General features: G+C 33.5%; 1 pseudogene across 1 annotated transcript; it reads left to right on the forward strand.

Moving 5' to 3' along the window:
• Nucleotides 1–11978: 11978 nt before the first annotated feature.
• Nucleotides 11979–15122, forward strand: LOC149518192 (putative disease resistance protein RGA1; annotated as a pseudogene). Its single transcript, XR_016343656.1, has 3 exons — nt 11979–14693; nt 14829–14873; nt 14984–15122. The product of XR_016343656.1 is annotated as a putative disease resistance protein RGA1 (transcript).
• The last annotated feature ends 2596 nt before the right edge of the window (nt 15123–17718 follow it).

A 17718-nucleotide genomic window follows, 5' to 3' on the forward strand; every position in this document is an offset into this window, starting at 1 on the left:
TGCGATTGGCCACCTAAGGAATCTGTCCTTTCAGGGAACACCTAAGTTTAAGGGTCCCTAAAAGAATAGGTTCAGGTCTACTAACCAGAACAGGGTTCGGGAGTTCGGTTACGTGTGAGGAAGGTTATAGCACCCTCACAACGCCCATCAAAAGATGGTACCAGCTTGAATTTGTGTTATCCAAAAGCCTTAAAATTTTACCAAGTAATTAATTATTGGAAACTTTTCTCAATTAACTCTAATACTTTTAGCAGAAAATTGAGAAAATTTCCTCACCTCAAGAGTATGCAAGAAAAACTACTATTTCACTTACAGAGGCTCCGTCGTCGGATTATTTAAAAAAACAAAATCGAAATTAAGATAGAAATGAAGGAAAGAATGATTTTTTTTCTTTTAGGGAAAATTGATACTTTCAACTTTTCCCTAAAAATATTTTTTTTTGAAATTTATTTTTGAGGAAAATTGATACTTTCAACTTTTCCCCAAAAATATTTTTTGGAAATTTATTTCTAAGGAAAATTGATACTTTCAACTTTTCCCTAAAAATATTTTTTTTTGAAATTTATTTCTGAGGAAAATTGATACTTTCAACTTTTCCCCAAAAGTATTTTTTTGGAAATTTATTTCTAAGGAAAATTGATACTTTCAACTTTTCCCTAAAAATATTTTTTTTTTGGAACTTTTGATTTTTTTTTATTTAAAGAAAAATAGAAAAATAAAAAAAAATAAAAAAAGAAAAGTAAAACAAAACTAAAAATAAAATAAAGATAAAAAGAATATTAAATAAACCTAATCTAATAAATAAAAATAATAAATAAACAAATAAAACAAATAAAAATTCAAAAAAAAAAAAAAAAAAACCTGGAGCAGCTCGGCTATCGGCGCGGCTCGGCTCGGCTCAAGGAAGAAAAACGGCTCGGGGGAGCGGCTTGGCGGCTTGGATCGGCTCGGCTCGGCTCGGAGGGGGCTGGCACGCGCGGGTCAGAATCGGGTCGACGCTCGGGTCGGGTCGGGTTACGGCAAAACGCGCGGATCCTCTGGGTTACTTAAGGCCAAAACGACGTCGTTTTGGGAGGGTATAAAAGGTACCTTCCTTCGTTTTTCGGCAGAACGCTCCCCCCTCTCTCTCTCTTCTTCCCTTTTTCTCTCCCTTCTCTCTAGAAAATGAAGAACACCGGTGCCGGATTCTGGAAAAATTCGTCGGAATCTGGAAATTTAGCCGGAATTTCGCCGGAAGTTCGCCGGTTTCTGGGATTAGTCGCCGGTTTCTGGGATTCTTCGCCGGAAACTGGGCATGTCGCCGGAAACTTCAAGGTTGGCCGAAGATTTGGCCGGAAAATTCAAGATTCGCCGGAAAATTCAACCGGAAACTGGAATTTCCAGAAATTCCCAGAAAAAAAAAATCGAAAAATCTTCAAAAAATTTCTTTTAGCTCCCAGAACACTCCTAAACCCTTTTTAGCCTCCTATACGCCTCCTTTACTCTCAAATCAGTAGCTTTGCTCACTGTTTTCTGTCTGTTTCTGAACTGTTCCAGGAGGTGCTTTATATAGGGATTGATCAGGAGTTTCTGATCAATCACAATTCCTCCTTGGACGGGAATTCAATCTTTGAATCCCACTGGACTCTTCTGATTGAATTCCCACTTCCAATGGGATTCTTTAGCCTTCAATCTCAGCCCTCCAAAATCAAAAAAAAAAAAAAACTAGATAATTAGAAAAGAAAATCAAAAATTAAAAATTAAAAATAATATCAGATAATTCGGGAAAAAGAAGATAGAATTAACAGATGATTAAAAAAAATAATAATAATAACAAATAAAATAAGATAAATCCAAAAATATATTACACAAAAAAAAATAATAATAATATATAACTGTATAAATAAAATACATATAAATCTAATCTGAATAAAAATAAATAAATAAATAAAGATATACATAATAATAATAATAATAATAATAGAATACATAAAATACAAAAGAAGAAAAAAAATATACAGGATTGAAATGGGCCTTACCCATTTGGGTCAGGCCCAATTGATCTGGGCCCGGACCCAATTGGGTGTCTACAGTACTTAGTTTGCAAATTGAAAAAAAGTTTGTATAGCTTGAAATAAGCTCCATGATAGTGGTATAAAAATTTTTATTCTTTTATGGTGAGCAAAAGTTATAAAAAAAAAGTAACAAATTTTTATGAGTACGTCAAAAAAAATTTTGATGGTAACTTCATTATTCTCTTATTATATGTTGATGATATGTTGATTATGGGACAAGATGCTCGTATGGTTCATAAATTGGAAGAACAATTATCTAAGTCTTTTAACATGAAAGATTTAAATCCAACAAGGCAGATTCTCGGTATGAATATTATCCAAGATAGGAGAGCTAAAAAATTATGGTTGTCACAGAAAAATATGTTGAACGAGTGCTTAGTAGATTCAATATGTAACATGCTAAATTAATTAGTAGTCCACTTGCCAAAGATTTTCATTCGAGTAAAAAATCTTATATGATGACTAAGAAAGAGTAACTAGCTATGTCTAGTATTTCTTATTCTTCTGTAGTCGATTTCTTGATGTATCTTATGGTTTGCATATAACCTAACATTGCTTATGCAGTTGGTGTAATGAGCAAATTTTTTTCTAATTTAGGAAGGTTCACTGAGAAGTAGTGAAATGAATTTTTAGATATTTAAAGGGCACCTAAAAAATATGCTTGAGTTATAGAATTTCACAATCAATTCTAGAATGGTTTACTAATGCTAACTTGGCGATGATCTTGATGGTAGAAAATCTACTTTAAAATATTTGTTCACTTTTGCAGGAAAAGCTATCTTGATAGTCTAAGTTGTAAAAGTGTGTTACCTTATCAACTATAGAGGCTGAGTATATTACAATAATCGAAGCAGGTAAAGAAATACTTTGGATGAAACATTTTTTTCTTAAATTGAGGTTGAATCAAAAAGAGTATATGGTATTTTGTGATAGCCAAATGCTTCAGATTTGAGTAAGAATGCTATGTACCATACTAAATCAAAGCACATTGATTGTTAGATGTCATTGGTTATTTTTGATAATTGAAGAACAGCAGATGCTATTGAGAAAAGTCATATTGATGTGAATGTAGTAGATATATTGACTAAGATACTTCCTAGAAAAAAGCTTAAACTCTGTAGTAACTTGGCCAGAATGGATTTCTTGGCTAAGGTAAGTTTCAAATGAAATTGCTATGATGATGAATCTCTTCATAATGGGGTTAAATAAAGAGATTGTTAGGAATATGTGGGATCCAACCCCATGATATCGGTCTTAACCATTCAAAGGCCATGGGCCTTATGTGTTTTAAGCTACCCTAAGAGAGCCTTAGGTAATAAAAGAAAAAAAAAGTTGCATTTTTTGGTAAGAAACAGAAGGTTAATTGTCAAATACAAAAAAGAAAAGCCAAAAAAATAAAGAGAAAAGAGAGAAAGGAGAGTTAATTAAACAGAATCAATCTATGGTTTGATTGAGTTGAAACTTTGTCAACAGGTTTGCAATTCAGAGTTTCACATTCTAAACAGTGAAAATCAGGTTTGAAGCTTTTTAGGAACAAATCCAAGGAATATTTGTTGAGTCACCGATTTGATGAGATTTCTCCAATTATCTTTCTAGTTATTGACTAGCTCTAATTTTAGCTAAAAAAAAACTTTGTATATTCATTATTTAATAGTAAAGATTTTTCTAATGATTTGTGATTTTTTCTCTTTATACTGAAGGGTTTTTCATATAAATCTTAATGTGTTTTATTTTTCTTATGTTGTTGATTGTTGATTATTGTTTATTATTGTGAATCTAATGCGATATATTATAATATATTACTTCTGCTATGTTGTATTTGTTGCTTTAGGTCCAACAAATAAGATGTTTCGCCTTAGTTTGGGGAAGCTTAGAGACGTCTTATATGATGCTAAAGATGTGTTTGATAAATTCAGGTGTGAAGCACTGCAAAAGGAGTTGATCAATCGTGGAAACACCACCACCAAATTGGTACAATTCCCTGCCCTCTCTATTCCATTTGCATTCCCTTTAAGGATAAGTCATAAAATTAAAAGAATCAACGAAAAGCTAGATACGATTGCTAGTGATTTCAAAAAATTTAATCTTGGGCTTGAAGAGAAAGTTCAGAACCGACATGTTAGTCTTAGAGATGCCCAGTCCTTTGTTATACCTTCTAATGTGATAGGTCGAAATCAAGCCAAAGAAAACATCATAGATGTTTTAGTCAAGCCAACCGTTTTTGAAAAAATCCCCGTCATCCCTATAGTTGGAATCGGAGGTTTAAGGAAAACCACACTTGCTCAACTTGTGTACAACGATGAAAGGATCACTAAGGTCTTTCCCTTGAAAATATGGGTGTACGTGTCAGATGAGTTTGGTCTTGCTAGGTTGCTCTGTGATATTATTTACTCCATTACGGAGGCTTGCCAGTTAATGCATTGCAAACTCATTTGCGAATGCTTTTAAATGGTAAAACTTTTTTGCTTGCTTTAGATGATGTATGGAACAAAGATCATGTAAAATGGATGGAACTGAGAGATTTACTGATGACGATGGGTAACTTTCAACAAAGTAAAATTATTGTGACTGCACGAAGTTCAAAAGTTGTTTCGACAGTGAGTACTATTCCTCCGTACAACTTGAATGGTCTTAGCCACAAAGATTGTCTATCTTTGTAAAACGGGCATTTCAGGAAGGGGATGAGAAAGTTTACCGAAACCTTATGAGAATTGGTGACGAAATTGTGAAAAAATCCAAAGGGGTTCCATTGGCGGTGAGAACTTTAGGGAGCTTACTCTACATGAAAACTGAGCTTCATGAATGGGAATTTATAAAAGATAATGACATATGAAAACTTAATCAAAATGAAAATGGCATCCTACCTATGCTGAAATTGAGTTATAGTCATTTGCCATCTCATTTGCAAAGGTCTTAACTTATTTGTCATTGTTTCCAAAGGACACTATTTATGATACTGATTATATCGTCCAATTTTGGATGGCCATTGGACTTATTGAAAGCCCTAAGCAAAACGAAGAGTGAGAAGATGTTGGGTTACGATATTTCAAAGAATTATGGTTGAGGGGTTCTGTCCAAGATGTCGAGGATAAACATCCATTTTACACATTTAAAATCCATGGCCTAATGCATGATCTCTTGTCAAATGTGTCTCAAGATGACTGCTTAACAATTTATCCTCATACGGTAAATGCTGCTGAAAATATTCGACATCTGTTATTTTCGGATGATAATCCATTGGGAGCTCCGCAATCATTTTCGAAGAATTTAAAAGTTGTGCGGACATTGGTGATCCTACCTTCTTCAGGAAGAAATAGGATAATTGAGGAACATTTTGTAAATGCTTCTATCTTGAATTTCGAGTTCCTTCGGCTACTTAATCTCTCCTCTTCATCTTTGGATGTATTGCCCAATTCCGTTGGCACCTGGAAGCATTTAAGATATCTTGACTTATCCAGGTGTCGAAGAATGAGGAAACTTCCTACTTCTATCCGTAAACTTCAGAGCTTGCTGACATTACGGTTAGCTGGCGTTCCACTGATTGAAGTACCTGAATGTTTGCAAAGCTTGATTAAGTCTCAGATTTCTAGAGATAGCCACAGATTCTGTGTTTTTAAGGGATATTCAACCAGGATGTTAGAGTTCGCTTCAGTTGTTGCGCTTGTTCGACTGTGATATGATAGAATCTATATTTGATGGGATGCAACTCCTCACATCACTTGGAAGATTGGATATCCAAAGCTGCTCTAGATTGATTTCACTGCCAAGAAGTCTGAAATTTCTAACCAAATTAGAGGAAATCGATATCAATGGCTGCCCAAAAATCAATTTGTCAATGGAACAAGGAGAAGAAGACCAAGACCTTCAAAACTTTAACAATATTGGAAGCAAAAGCGTTGGAGGATTTGCCACGGTTGCTTCTTCAAGGATCAGCTAGCCTTTTTAAATCCATGCCAATAAGGAGATGTCCCAACTTCAAGGTACTACCAGAATGGATGCAAAATCTCACATCACTTAACAGGTTGGAGCTTGAAAGTTGTCCAGCATTATCCTCTGTTCCCAAAGGACTGAATCGCCTCACTGCACTTAGACAAGTAAAGATTCAAATATGTCCTGCGCTACGCCAAAATTGACAACCTGGGGTTGGTGCTGATTGGTCCAAGATTGCACACGTTCAAGAGGTTCATATTGAAGATTAGTAGATCGTCAAGCCGCGCTCAAGGTGTTACCAATCTCTCATTCTTTTTTCATCCCTTATGAGATTTATTTTTTCATATTAAATTTTCCAGAATACAGAATTATAAGAAAATTGCTCTAAATGATATGTGCTAGTCAATTCATCCATCTTCCTGAAATATCTAACATTTGCATTGATTTTGAAATGATCATAGGTAAATTGGTCCGGGTGCTTTGGTAAAAAATAAAAGTGCAAGCAGGTGAGACGATTTCATTCAATCTATTTAGCTTGTTTGTTATCAGCAACATTTCATGAGAATCCTTCAATTTTTGCTACATTTTTTCATATACTATTACTCTTATAGGATCTGTTTGATTGAGATTTTTTGCTAATTATCTTTTGTTTTTGGATGCATAAAGGCAAATAAAAATATAATCATCTGTTTTAAAAGGTTACAATTAACTATAGCTAAGTGATAGAAATAGTCATAACTTGTGGGCCTTCTATAAGATGAATGTAATTACAATATTGTCTTGTGTTTCTCTTTGTAGTTACTGTCAAACTGAGATACTTAGGTGCATGTGTCATAGGTCGAGATTTAAACTTCGAACCTGTGCGGCTCCGAGACCCGGCCATCCACTCATTCGACACTACTCCAAGACCCGGACATTCACTCGGCATCTCAGATTAATCTAACCGTCACGGTTCACACCCTTGTGAGGTATTATCCACTCTGATCCCCTTGACCTCACAGTTTTATCCTACAAAAAAGACCTCACAAAGAAGAAGTGTGTGAACCCTTTTATACTCCAGTGACCCTCCTATTATGTTCGATGTGGGATTCAAGACTCTTCCTTAGGTCCGTGACATTCTCCCCTACCCAACCTCATGACGCCCTCGTCACGAAGGCTGGCCACCCTGCCTACCTCCCTCAAGGTGCTCGGCGTGGATCGAATAGTTTAGGGCTGGCTCTGATACCACTTGTCACGGGTCGAGATTTAAGCTCCGAATCCGTGCAACTCTGAGACCCAGACATCTATTCATCCGGCATCTCAGATCAACCTAACCGTCACGATTCACACCCTTGTGAGGTATTGTTCGCTCTGGCTCCCTTTGCCTCATGGTTTTGTCCTACAAAAAGTGCCTCACAATAAAAAAGTGGTGTGAATCTTTTTATACCCCAGTGACCCTCTTATTATGTCGATGTGAGATTCAAGACTCTTCTTTGAGCTCGTGACACATGCCTCTGCCTACCTAGGAACTCACTTTCAGTTGTATTTTAAGATCTAAAACTCATTTGGCTTCAAATCAAACCACTGCGGATAGCTCTTATGGTGTTGGAAAATTCAGCCAAACCCTGCAAGGCGCCGTCTGTTCAAAGCTTTTACTTTTTTTGACGATCATGTGTCTTGAACCAGACCTGTTTATCTGTTTGCCTAATACTTGCGCTTTAGCTATTTGTTTGTGTTCTATCTGTTTGTGATTGGATCTTTTGGAATGAAACCATCATCTCATAACTGTTGGGTGACTCATTCGGGACAAAAGAACTCTTCTTGCTTGAAAAGGGAACATCAGGCATTCAACATGAAGTGCCCATTTCTTATTCAACCCAATGAGACTTCGACCTCCGTCGTGTAGTGTAAGATTTTAGACTATCTCATCCCAATGAAATTCACCCCAAGTCATTCAAGACCTTGACCTAATATTTGAGTTTTTGGTTTAACAAGTCCTGTCGTGTCAGCTGGATGTTGAGCTTTTTGTTTGGGCGTTACCTTTTTCAGGGCCTAAGCCCCCCGAAACTAAAAGCTACATTGCCCATTTCCCTATAACTGTATGTGCGGCTTATCAAAACAAAAAATTAAACACTACCAAGTACCAATTTAAAAGAGCGACACGATCAAATCAAATAGTTTTAACTTGACTTACAGCACAAAAAGTTAAATTCACAATTTAACCAAAAAGCCCTACAACTTTGAGTTTTTCTAGAATGAACAAATAAATAGACGTGAGTTCACAAGAAGATTGGAAAATACAGGCTGGTAAGTGACATCAATATGGGCAATGGCATATGAACCTCCAACTTCGGCCTTGTTTCTAGGCACCTTTCACGCTGCAGAGTTTCCCAATAAGATCTGCTTCTTCTTTAACAGTTGCGATGCTTTGGGCATTGTCTTCTGCCACGGTAATTCCAAACTCTTTCTCAAGTCCCATCACAATCTCTACCTGAAGGGGCATTCTTCCAATTATGACACGAACTACAACCAATAACCTTCAAGTAAAAGAAGCAACCAATTGATAGAAGGTACAACACAGAATGGGGTAGAGTGGGAGAGAGCTTAGACTTGATGAAGAAATAACAAAATCGATGTCTATTGTTTTAGCCAACATGCAACAAGCGTCGACGTGGCATCTCTTTTTTTTTTACTTTTTTTAATATTTTTTAATTAAATAAATTTTATAATAAAATATATCAATCAATAAAAATTATAAAATAATTTATATCCAATAAGTTTCAATCAATCTTGATCTAATAAAAGATGATATTTTATATTGAGATTGACAAGAAACAGATAAAATTTAAAAAATAAATAAATAAATTCAGGTCAGAAGCATATTTAATCTGCTTTGTCTTAACTTATTTCAAGATATATATATTTTTTATTTATTATTTATTTAATTTTATATATGTATTTATTGTATTAATAAAATTATTTTTTATTTTAATTTAAGAAATTAATATTTTAAACTCAATATGAGGTGTTAATGTAGCACTAACTATGAGCTTTTTTTATTTTTCTCATTTTTTTATTTTATTCTATTTTACTTTTTTTAATTTTTTTGTTTTTCAATTTATTTTTAATTGGATAATTTTCTTTTTTTTAAAAAAAAGGTCAATTAAGGAATCCACATGTCATTCTTGTTTATTTTTTTATCTTTCCTTTTTTTTGGAAGTTTTTTAATTAAATAAATTTTACAAAAAAATATGATAAATAGAGATAACAAAACAAAACAAAATTTACCCATAATTGGTCCTAGTTATTTTCAAAATGTTGTGCTTCAAAAGAATAATTAATATAACAAAAAAATTAAAAATAAAAAAAAGGAAAAGACAAATAGTAAAAGCACCAATAGAGGTTTAAAAATAATAATAAAAGTTCAAATGCAATTTGATCTTGAATAATATCACTTTTCATTATTTAACATTTAAAAAATTTACTATTAAGTATCCCAATTTTGCTTTCGCTAAACACTTTACACCACTTATTAATATTGTTAGTTAAAATATAGAAAAAAAATGATTCATATGTCATTTTAAAAAATAGTTTTTAATTTTTTAAAGAAAACGAATAAAAACAATTTTAGAAATTAAAAATTATAAAATTATAAATTTTTAGAAAAGGACCATCTTTCCCCTTCCTCCTACCCTTCTCTTTCTCTGTGATCCCTTTCTCTCTTTTTCTTTTTCTTTTTTTTAAATTTTCTTATTTTCTTTTTTTTTTTAAGTTCAAAAAGTATAAAAAAAATTAAAAATGATGTGATACTTTTTTATCACATATCATAATATTATTAATTATTTTTTAACCAAATTAACTTACTGTTTATAAAGTTAATGTTTATTGCAAAATACTTAACAAATCAAAATTTAGTTACTTAATCGTGATTTTTTTTATATGTACAATATAGTAAAAAGCGATATAATTCAAAAACTAAATTGCATAGTAACCCTAATAATATTAACAATTACTTTAGATGTAAAAGATAATCAGATCAAATAGTATTGCATTTATGAGTTTCTATGAAGTATAGAGAAAACAGGGGAGAACTACGTACCAAGACCATGGTTATTGCATTAGTCAAAGTTGGAAAAAGCGAGGAACGAGGGCACAGATCTATTACGCTGTCAAGATACGTAAGTTACAAAGAAGTTTCCTTGTTTGAATTTGGACAACCCTAATGATGTCCCGGTTGAGTAGGTAAGATTTAAGTAACGATGCTTTATGTAAAGTTGTTAAAGTTTTTTTTTTTTTTTTAACGATCAAATAAATAATAATTTAATTTTCAAATCAACATTTATAAATTGATATATGTAGTTTGTTAAAAAATAAAAAAATATTAAAAATTTATTAATTATTAATTATTAATTTTAATCCAATTAATATTAATTAATTTACATAGAGATGAGTTTAATCCAAAATTTTATGAATAAATTTTTAATCTAATCTAATATATATTATATCATAGGATATATGCATATGTTTATCAAGTAAACATTTATGAGAATAATTTATATTTTTTACACATAGGATCCTATAAATAATTTTTAAATTTACATTGTTTTTCAAATATTCCTATCTAATCACTTTTTAAATTTTAAAAATTACAAAAATTAATTTATCTAAATCTTTTAATCCATATATATTTTATTTTATTTAAATCAAACAAAATTCATCTCTCAACTCATATTTTTCTAATATGTATGACATTTAAAATTCAAATAGCTTTAAAATTAAATACTTAAAAATTATCTATTCTTCATAATTGTCATCCAAGAATTATCTTATGCTTTTAAGTTATATGTGCTATATCATTTTTTTTCTTTTTTAATTTACAAAAGTTGGTTTAAAGGTATATTATTTTTCATTTTTTCTCAATAACTTAAATGATAAGTGAAGGCATATCAATATTTTTTAAATGATTTAATTCATCATTTAACAATATATTTGAAACTATGAAAAGTGCTATATGTCCATTTCCAATAAAACTAACAATTTTATATTTCAAAAATTTTGATTATCAACTCTTTTTTTTCAGATTCGATATATGATGTTACAACCATTTTGTATGTGGAAGGATATACCCATGCTATCAAACATAATTTCATATTATGTAATTTTTCGCTTTATTTTTTAATAAATTATAATTATTAATTAGATTTGAGAAAAAATATATTATTTTCAATTTCGTTCCCTTTTCTCTCTTTTGGAATTTTCTTTTAAATTGTTTCTTCAAAGCTTAGTTCTTGAATTGGTGTGAACTATGCCTATTTATATCTAGCAGCATAATTGAAATATTCTTATTTTGCTTTTAATTGACATTTGACCGTTTAGGAGTTTAATTTTATCTTATTATATACAAATAAATGTTATATTTAAATAAAAAATCATAATTATCAACTTGAAGTTTTTAATTAAATATTATAATATAATATATTTTAAATTTTAAATTTTTAAATATAATCTTAAAAAATGTTAATTGGTATGTATTCTACACATTTAAATAGATAAAATTAATTCATATATTTTACGGATCACAAACTAATTTTATAAATTATTTTTACTAAAAAATGTTAAGGCATGTTTTTGGTGCATAGTGCCCTAAGTTCAAATAACTTTAACAAATTATTATTATTTTCAAAACAGTAAGTTATTCAATGCACTCTCTTTTTTTTTTTTTTTCTTTCGGAAGAAAATGTGACCGAGGACGAAGACAAACCCTTTTTTTTTTTTTTAACGATAAGACACGTTAATAACTCAAATCGATTAATTTAAGTTAACGCGAAACTTCGTGTAAACTTCATTCACGCACCCAATCTATTTTGTTTAGAAAAAAAATCCATTAGTCTTTGTCGCAACTCGCAAGACCAGAAGCTGTTTTTTTTGTTTTCTCTTTGTCGCAACTCGCAAGACTAATGCTTTTTCTTTTGTTTTCTTTTGGTGGTGATATAACTGATTAGAAAGCACCCAACCAAAAATTCGGAAGTCAGGGCTGCTATAATTAAATATTAACTCTAATCTCACTTGTTTAATTTCCTTGAAACAAACTTCTTCATAAATGCTATACTCAATTTTCCTTTACCTTTGATTGCCTCTCCTGACTTTAATTATGGCGGAATCAATTCTGGCCATCGTTGCAGAACAGCTTTTGGAGAAGATAGTCTCCCTGGCTGGCAAAGAAACTCTATCGCTATGGAATCTCAGTAGTGATTTGAGAAGGCTTCAGGAAATCGTGACCTACATCAAAGCCGCGCTGTTAGATGCCGAAAAACGGCAGCACCAGAATGAGACGTTGCGCCTTAGTTTGGGGAAGCTTAGAGACGTCTTATATGATGCTGAGGATGTGCTTGATGAATTCAGGTGTGAAGCGCTGCGAAAGGAGTTAATCAATCGTCGAAGCACCACCACCAAATTGGTACGATTCCCTCCCCTCTCTATTCCATTTGCATTCCCTTTGAGTATGAGTCATAAAATCAAAAAGATCAACGAAAGGCTAGATACGATTGCTAGTGATTTCAAAAGGTTTAATCCTGGACTTGAAGAGAAAGTTGAGAACCGGCGTATTATTCTTAGGGATACCCACACCTTTGTGATATCTTCTAATGTGATAGGCCGAAATCAAGACAAAGAAAACATCATAGATCTCTTAGTCAAGCCAACTGATGCTGACAAAATTCCCGTCATCTCTATAGTTGGAATCGGAGGTTTAGGGAAGACCATGCTTGCTCAACTTGTGTACAACGATGAAAGGATCACTAGGGTCTTTCCCTTGAAAATATGGGTGTGCGTGTCAGATGAGTTTGATCTTGCTAGGTTGCTCTGTGATATTATTTACTCCATTACGGGGGAAAGATGTAATGGCTTACCAGTTAATGCATTGCAAACTCATTTGCGAATGCTTCTAAATGGTAAAAAATTTTTACTCGCTTTAGATGATGTATGGAACGAAGATCATGTAAAATGGATGGAACTGAGGGATTTACTGATGACAATGGGTAACTTTCAACAAAGTGAAATCCTTGTGACTACACGGAGTTCAAAAGTTGCTTCGATAGTGGGTACTATTGCTCCGTACAACTTGAAAGGTCTTAGTCACAAGGATTGTTTGTCTTTGTTTGTAAAATGGGCATTTAGGGAAGGGGATGAGAAAGTATATCCAAACCTTTTGAGAATTGAAGATGAAATTGTGAAAAAATGCAAAGGGGTTCCATTGGCAGTGAGAACTTTAGGGAGCTTACTCTACATGAAAACTGAGCTACATGAATGGGAATTTATAAAAGATAATGACATATGGAAACTTGATCAAAATGAAAATGACATCCTACCTATGCTGAGATTGAGTTATAATTATTTGCCATCTCATTTGCAAAGGTGTCTAACTTATTTATCATTGTTTCCAAAGGATACTATTTATGATACTGATTATATCATCCAATTCTGAATGGCCATTGAACTTATTGAAAGCCCTAAGCAAAAGGAAGAGTGGGAAGATGTTGGGTTACGGTATTTCAAAGAATTATGGTCGAGGGGGTTTGTCCAAGATGTCGAGGATAAACATGGATTTTACAGATTTAAAATCTATGACCTAATGCATGATCTCTTGACAAATGTGTCTCAAGATGACTGCTTAACGATTTATTCTCATACAATAAATGCTGCTGAAAATATTCGACATCTGTCATTTTCGGATGATAATCCATTGAGAGCTCCACAATCATTTTTGAAGAATTTAAAAGGTGTGAGGACATTACTGATCCTGGCTTCTTCAGGAGCAAATAGGATAATTGAGGAACATTTTGTAAATGCTTCTTTCTTGAATTTCAAGTTCCTGTGGCTACTTGATCTCTCCTGTTCATTTTTGGAAGTATTGCCCAATTCCGTTGGCATCTTGAAGCATTTAAGATATCTTGACTTATCCAGGTGTTATAGAATGAGGAAGCTTCCTCGTTCTATCTATAAGCTTCAAAGCTTGTTGACATTAAGATTGTTGGATATTGATTGCCAATTGCAACTGCCTCGCAATTTGCAAAGCTTGATCAATCTCAGATTCCTAGAGCTAACAGGGGATACTACGCATATAAGGGAGATTCGACCAGGATGTTGGAGTTCTCTTCAGGTCTTGTACTGCTACAGATGCGAGTCGCTGGAATATTTGTTTGAACGGATGCAACACCTGACATCACTTCGAACATTGACCATGAGATGTTGCCCTAAGCTAGTCTCACTACCACGAAGTCTGAAATTTCTAACCAAGCTGGAGTGTATTGATATAATTGAATGCCCAATAATCAATTTACGCATGGAACTGGAAGAAAGAGAAGACAGAGACATTCACTTGTGCCTTAAGCAATTGGAAATACGGGGTGCACCACAGTTGGAGGACCTACCGCGATTGCTTCTTGATAGATCTGCTAGCGCTTTGCAACTCATAAAAATTCACCATTGTCCCAAGTTTGAGGTACCACCGGAATGGCTACAAAATCTGTCATCACTTCAAAGACTTGAGATTCTTGACTGCCCAAAATTATCCTCTCTTCCGGATGGCGTGGATCGCCTCACCTCGCTTACACAACTACAGATTCAAGAATGTCCTACATTGAGTGAAAAATATCAACCCGAAGTGGGTGCTGGTTGGTCCAAGATAGCACACATCCAAGAGGTTCATATTGAAGATCAGAAGATTAGCAGGTATGGTTTGTGGTACTTATTAATTTCTTTATCTTTTACCTCTGCTAGTTAAAATTGGCCATATAAGCCCCTCTCTATGCATGTATTATGTATACAACATTTGCAAATTTTAATGATTCGTATTTTTAGTCACAGGTAAATTATGAAGTGGATGCTTTGGTGAGAATTCAGGAGCGGCAGGTGAGACTTCAATCCATCCATTCCCACAAAATTCATTCGAACTTTAGAATTTTTTTGGGCTCATTGCTAGGAATTACTTTTCAGTTGTTTTTCTAACTCATTTCATTTAGTTTTGAACTACTGCATGCAGCTCTCATGATGGATGATTGAACCAAAGCCTGTAGGGTATGGAGGCTAGCGCTAGCTGGAAGCTTTTTAGTTTTTACTTTGTTTGATTTAGAGTCGTTGTGCCAATGTTTTGTTGGCTTCAATTAAGGACTTTATAGATTATTGGTGTTAATGTAATTTTTTTTAGAATTTAATTAATGTAATCTTAATTTGCATGAGAATTGATGTAATTAGCACTACCAGTCTGTCAGATTTGCTCTTGATTTGAAATCAAACCATCATCACATTCACATATAAATATCTCTTGCTACATATTTGTGATTATTTTCTTCTGTTTGTCATACACGGAAAAGGCATTCCATTATATGTAATTAATTCAAATTTAAAATCTCACTTTCCAAGCACAGGCATGTGTCATATTTGTAATAGTCAAAACATGTAACTCTAATTTGGCCAAAAAAAAAAATGTAACCCTTAAAAATATACTATAAAATGTATGGTTGGCGTTGGGGGCATATAGTGATTCAAAAGACATAATGGCCATTTTCTTCATGAGGGGCTTGACGGATAGATAGGGACATTTCGAACATTTGCATTAACATGATATGACACATTCAATTCAGTCACATCATCATTATCCCTCATTGACCCTATACCACTCATTTCTAAATATAAGCATCCAGTATTGTCATCACAAGTTCCATCTTGTTTTAAATCATTTGTCTTTCTCTCTTTCTAACCTTTTTCATTTTGATTTTTAATTTGCATGTCAGAGTGCAAACGCAAAAAACACTCATTGCTTTTGTATTTGACCCTTCTTTTCTCACTTTTTATTCTTTTAGAAACATTTTCACATCAGAGCTTGATATAAATATTTGGTGCGCCATGTAGGAGATTTTCCATTCATTAGCCAAGTATAAAACAATGCCACTTGGAAAAGAACTTTAGAAGAAGGAAGGATGACCTTTCTAGTCGGAATAGAGACACACAATAGCCAACACTTGGACCTACCTACCTTATAATAGGCTGGTCTGACCATGGAGCAATTTCAAGACTCTGACTGAGCATATATAGGTTATCAAAAAGATGTTACAGACTATAACTCTACCCTAGGCTTCGAAGGTTCCAAACCTAGTTATTCTTGGCCAAAAAGTTGTGAAAAAGCAACTGAGCTATGAGGGGGTGAAAGCCTCATCAACCTCCAAAAAAGAAGAGCACGACATTCTTGCTCACTACTACCTAGTCACAACTCAATACATGTCATTACCCAAAAATCAAAACAAACTAACCCAGAGCCTTAGCCAAACAAAAACCTAAAAGCTCAAATGCAAACTATGAAGAAAGAGCTAAAGGCGAAAGAGGTGGCTTTCAAAGACAAGCTCAAATTTTTTAAAACATCATCCTTCATCAAAGAAATCGACATAACTATGTCTTCAAAAGAGTTCACAATGTCAATCTTAGAAACTTGCGATGTACTTTTAATCTTTTTGATCATTTGAAAGTTTATAGAACTAACATGATGATGCAGGATGCGAATAGAGCTTTGATGTGTAAAGGTCATGCTATTACCTTTAAAGTCGCAGCTTGATCTTGGTTTAGTAGTTTTAAAACCAAGGTCAATCACAACATTTAAAAAGCTCAGCCATTACTTCCTATATCAATTTGTAAGCAGCCAAAAAATAAAAAAGATGACATTAAGCTTAAGGTCGATCCACCAAGGCCATAATGAATCCCTGAAAAACTATGTCACGCGTTTTAATGCGAAAGCTTTACAGGTACATGACCTGAAACAAACGATCACTATGGCTACCTAAACAAGTGCACTCAATGACGAAGAGTATCACCTAACGCTAACCTTACCATTAGAGCCACCTAAGACTTTAGCCAACATGCTATTTGTAGCTGAAAAATATATAAACGTTGAAGCTACAATAAAAAATAACCGAGTTGAGAAAGGCTCATCCCCTCTCTTCGATGATCGAGGTGAAAGAGGCTCACCCTTCTCCTTGGTTGTAAGAAAGGCAAAAGTTTTTATGAGCCTCCCCCAAAAGGACGATGACATAAGGCTTAGAGCCATAGTAGAGAAAGAAATTATACTACACTGAATACCTCCTGAAAGAGGATTCTAATGCAAATCGAGAGGAATCTGGTGCTCAGATGGCCAAAGCCATTGAAAGAGAATACGAGAAGGGATTTAACCAAAAGATGTGTCTTCCATAAGGATATAGGTCATAATACTGAAGACTGTATTGACCTTAAAAATGAGATTGAACCTTTGATCAGAAAAAGTCAAATGAGGAGGTTTGTGGACCAAAAAAGAAAAAGCAAAACATATCGAATTATAGATGGCATTAAAGAGAGCCCACGAAGGGTAGGGAAGGCATGTTAAGGAAAACAAAAGAGGAAAAGTTCGAAGAGATGAGCAAAGATAGGAAAAAGGCTAAACTGACAATAATAGGCTTATTGCTGAAATGAGTTTGATGTAACATTTGTTGCCTTGATGTTGCGTATTGATTGTAGTTCATGTTTGTAACATTGTTTGACCCCATGTACCTAGAATATGTATTTGTTTGCGTAATCTACTTCAGCTATTCATTTCAGTGTTCTATATTCAATTATTGTTTCCTCGGGGTGAATGATATTATCTCATTTAGAAAGCACTGGTTCTAAGCAAAATCATAACTTTACTTGGAGGTTGTTGCATAACAGTTTTTTTTTTTTGATATTTTTTGACGTT

Source organism: Durio zibethinus, chromosome 7 (assembly GCF_047325235.1).
Source record: "Durio zibethinus cultivar Kanyao isolate XHJ-2024 chromosome 7, ASM4732523v1, whole genome shotgun sequence".
NCBI lineage: Eukaryota > Viridiplantae > Streptophyta > Magnoliopsida > Malvales > Malvaceae > Durio > Durio zibethinus.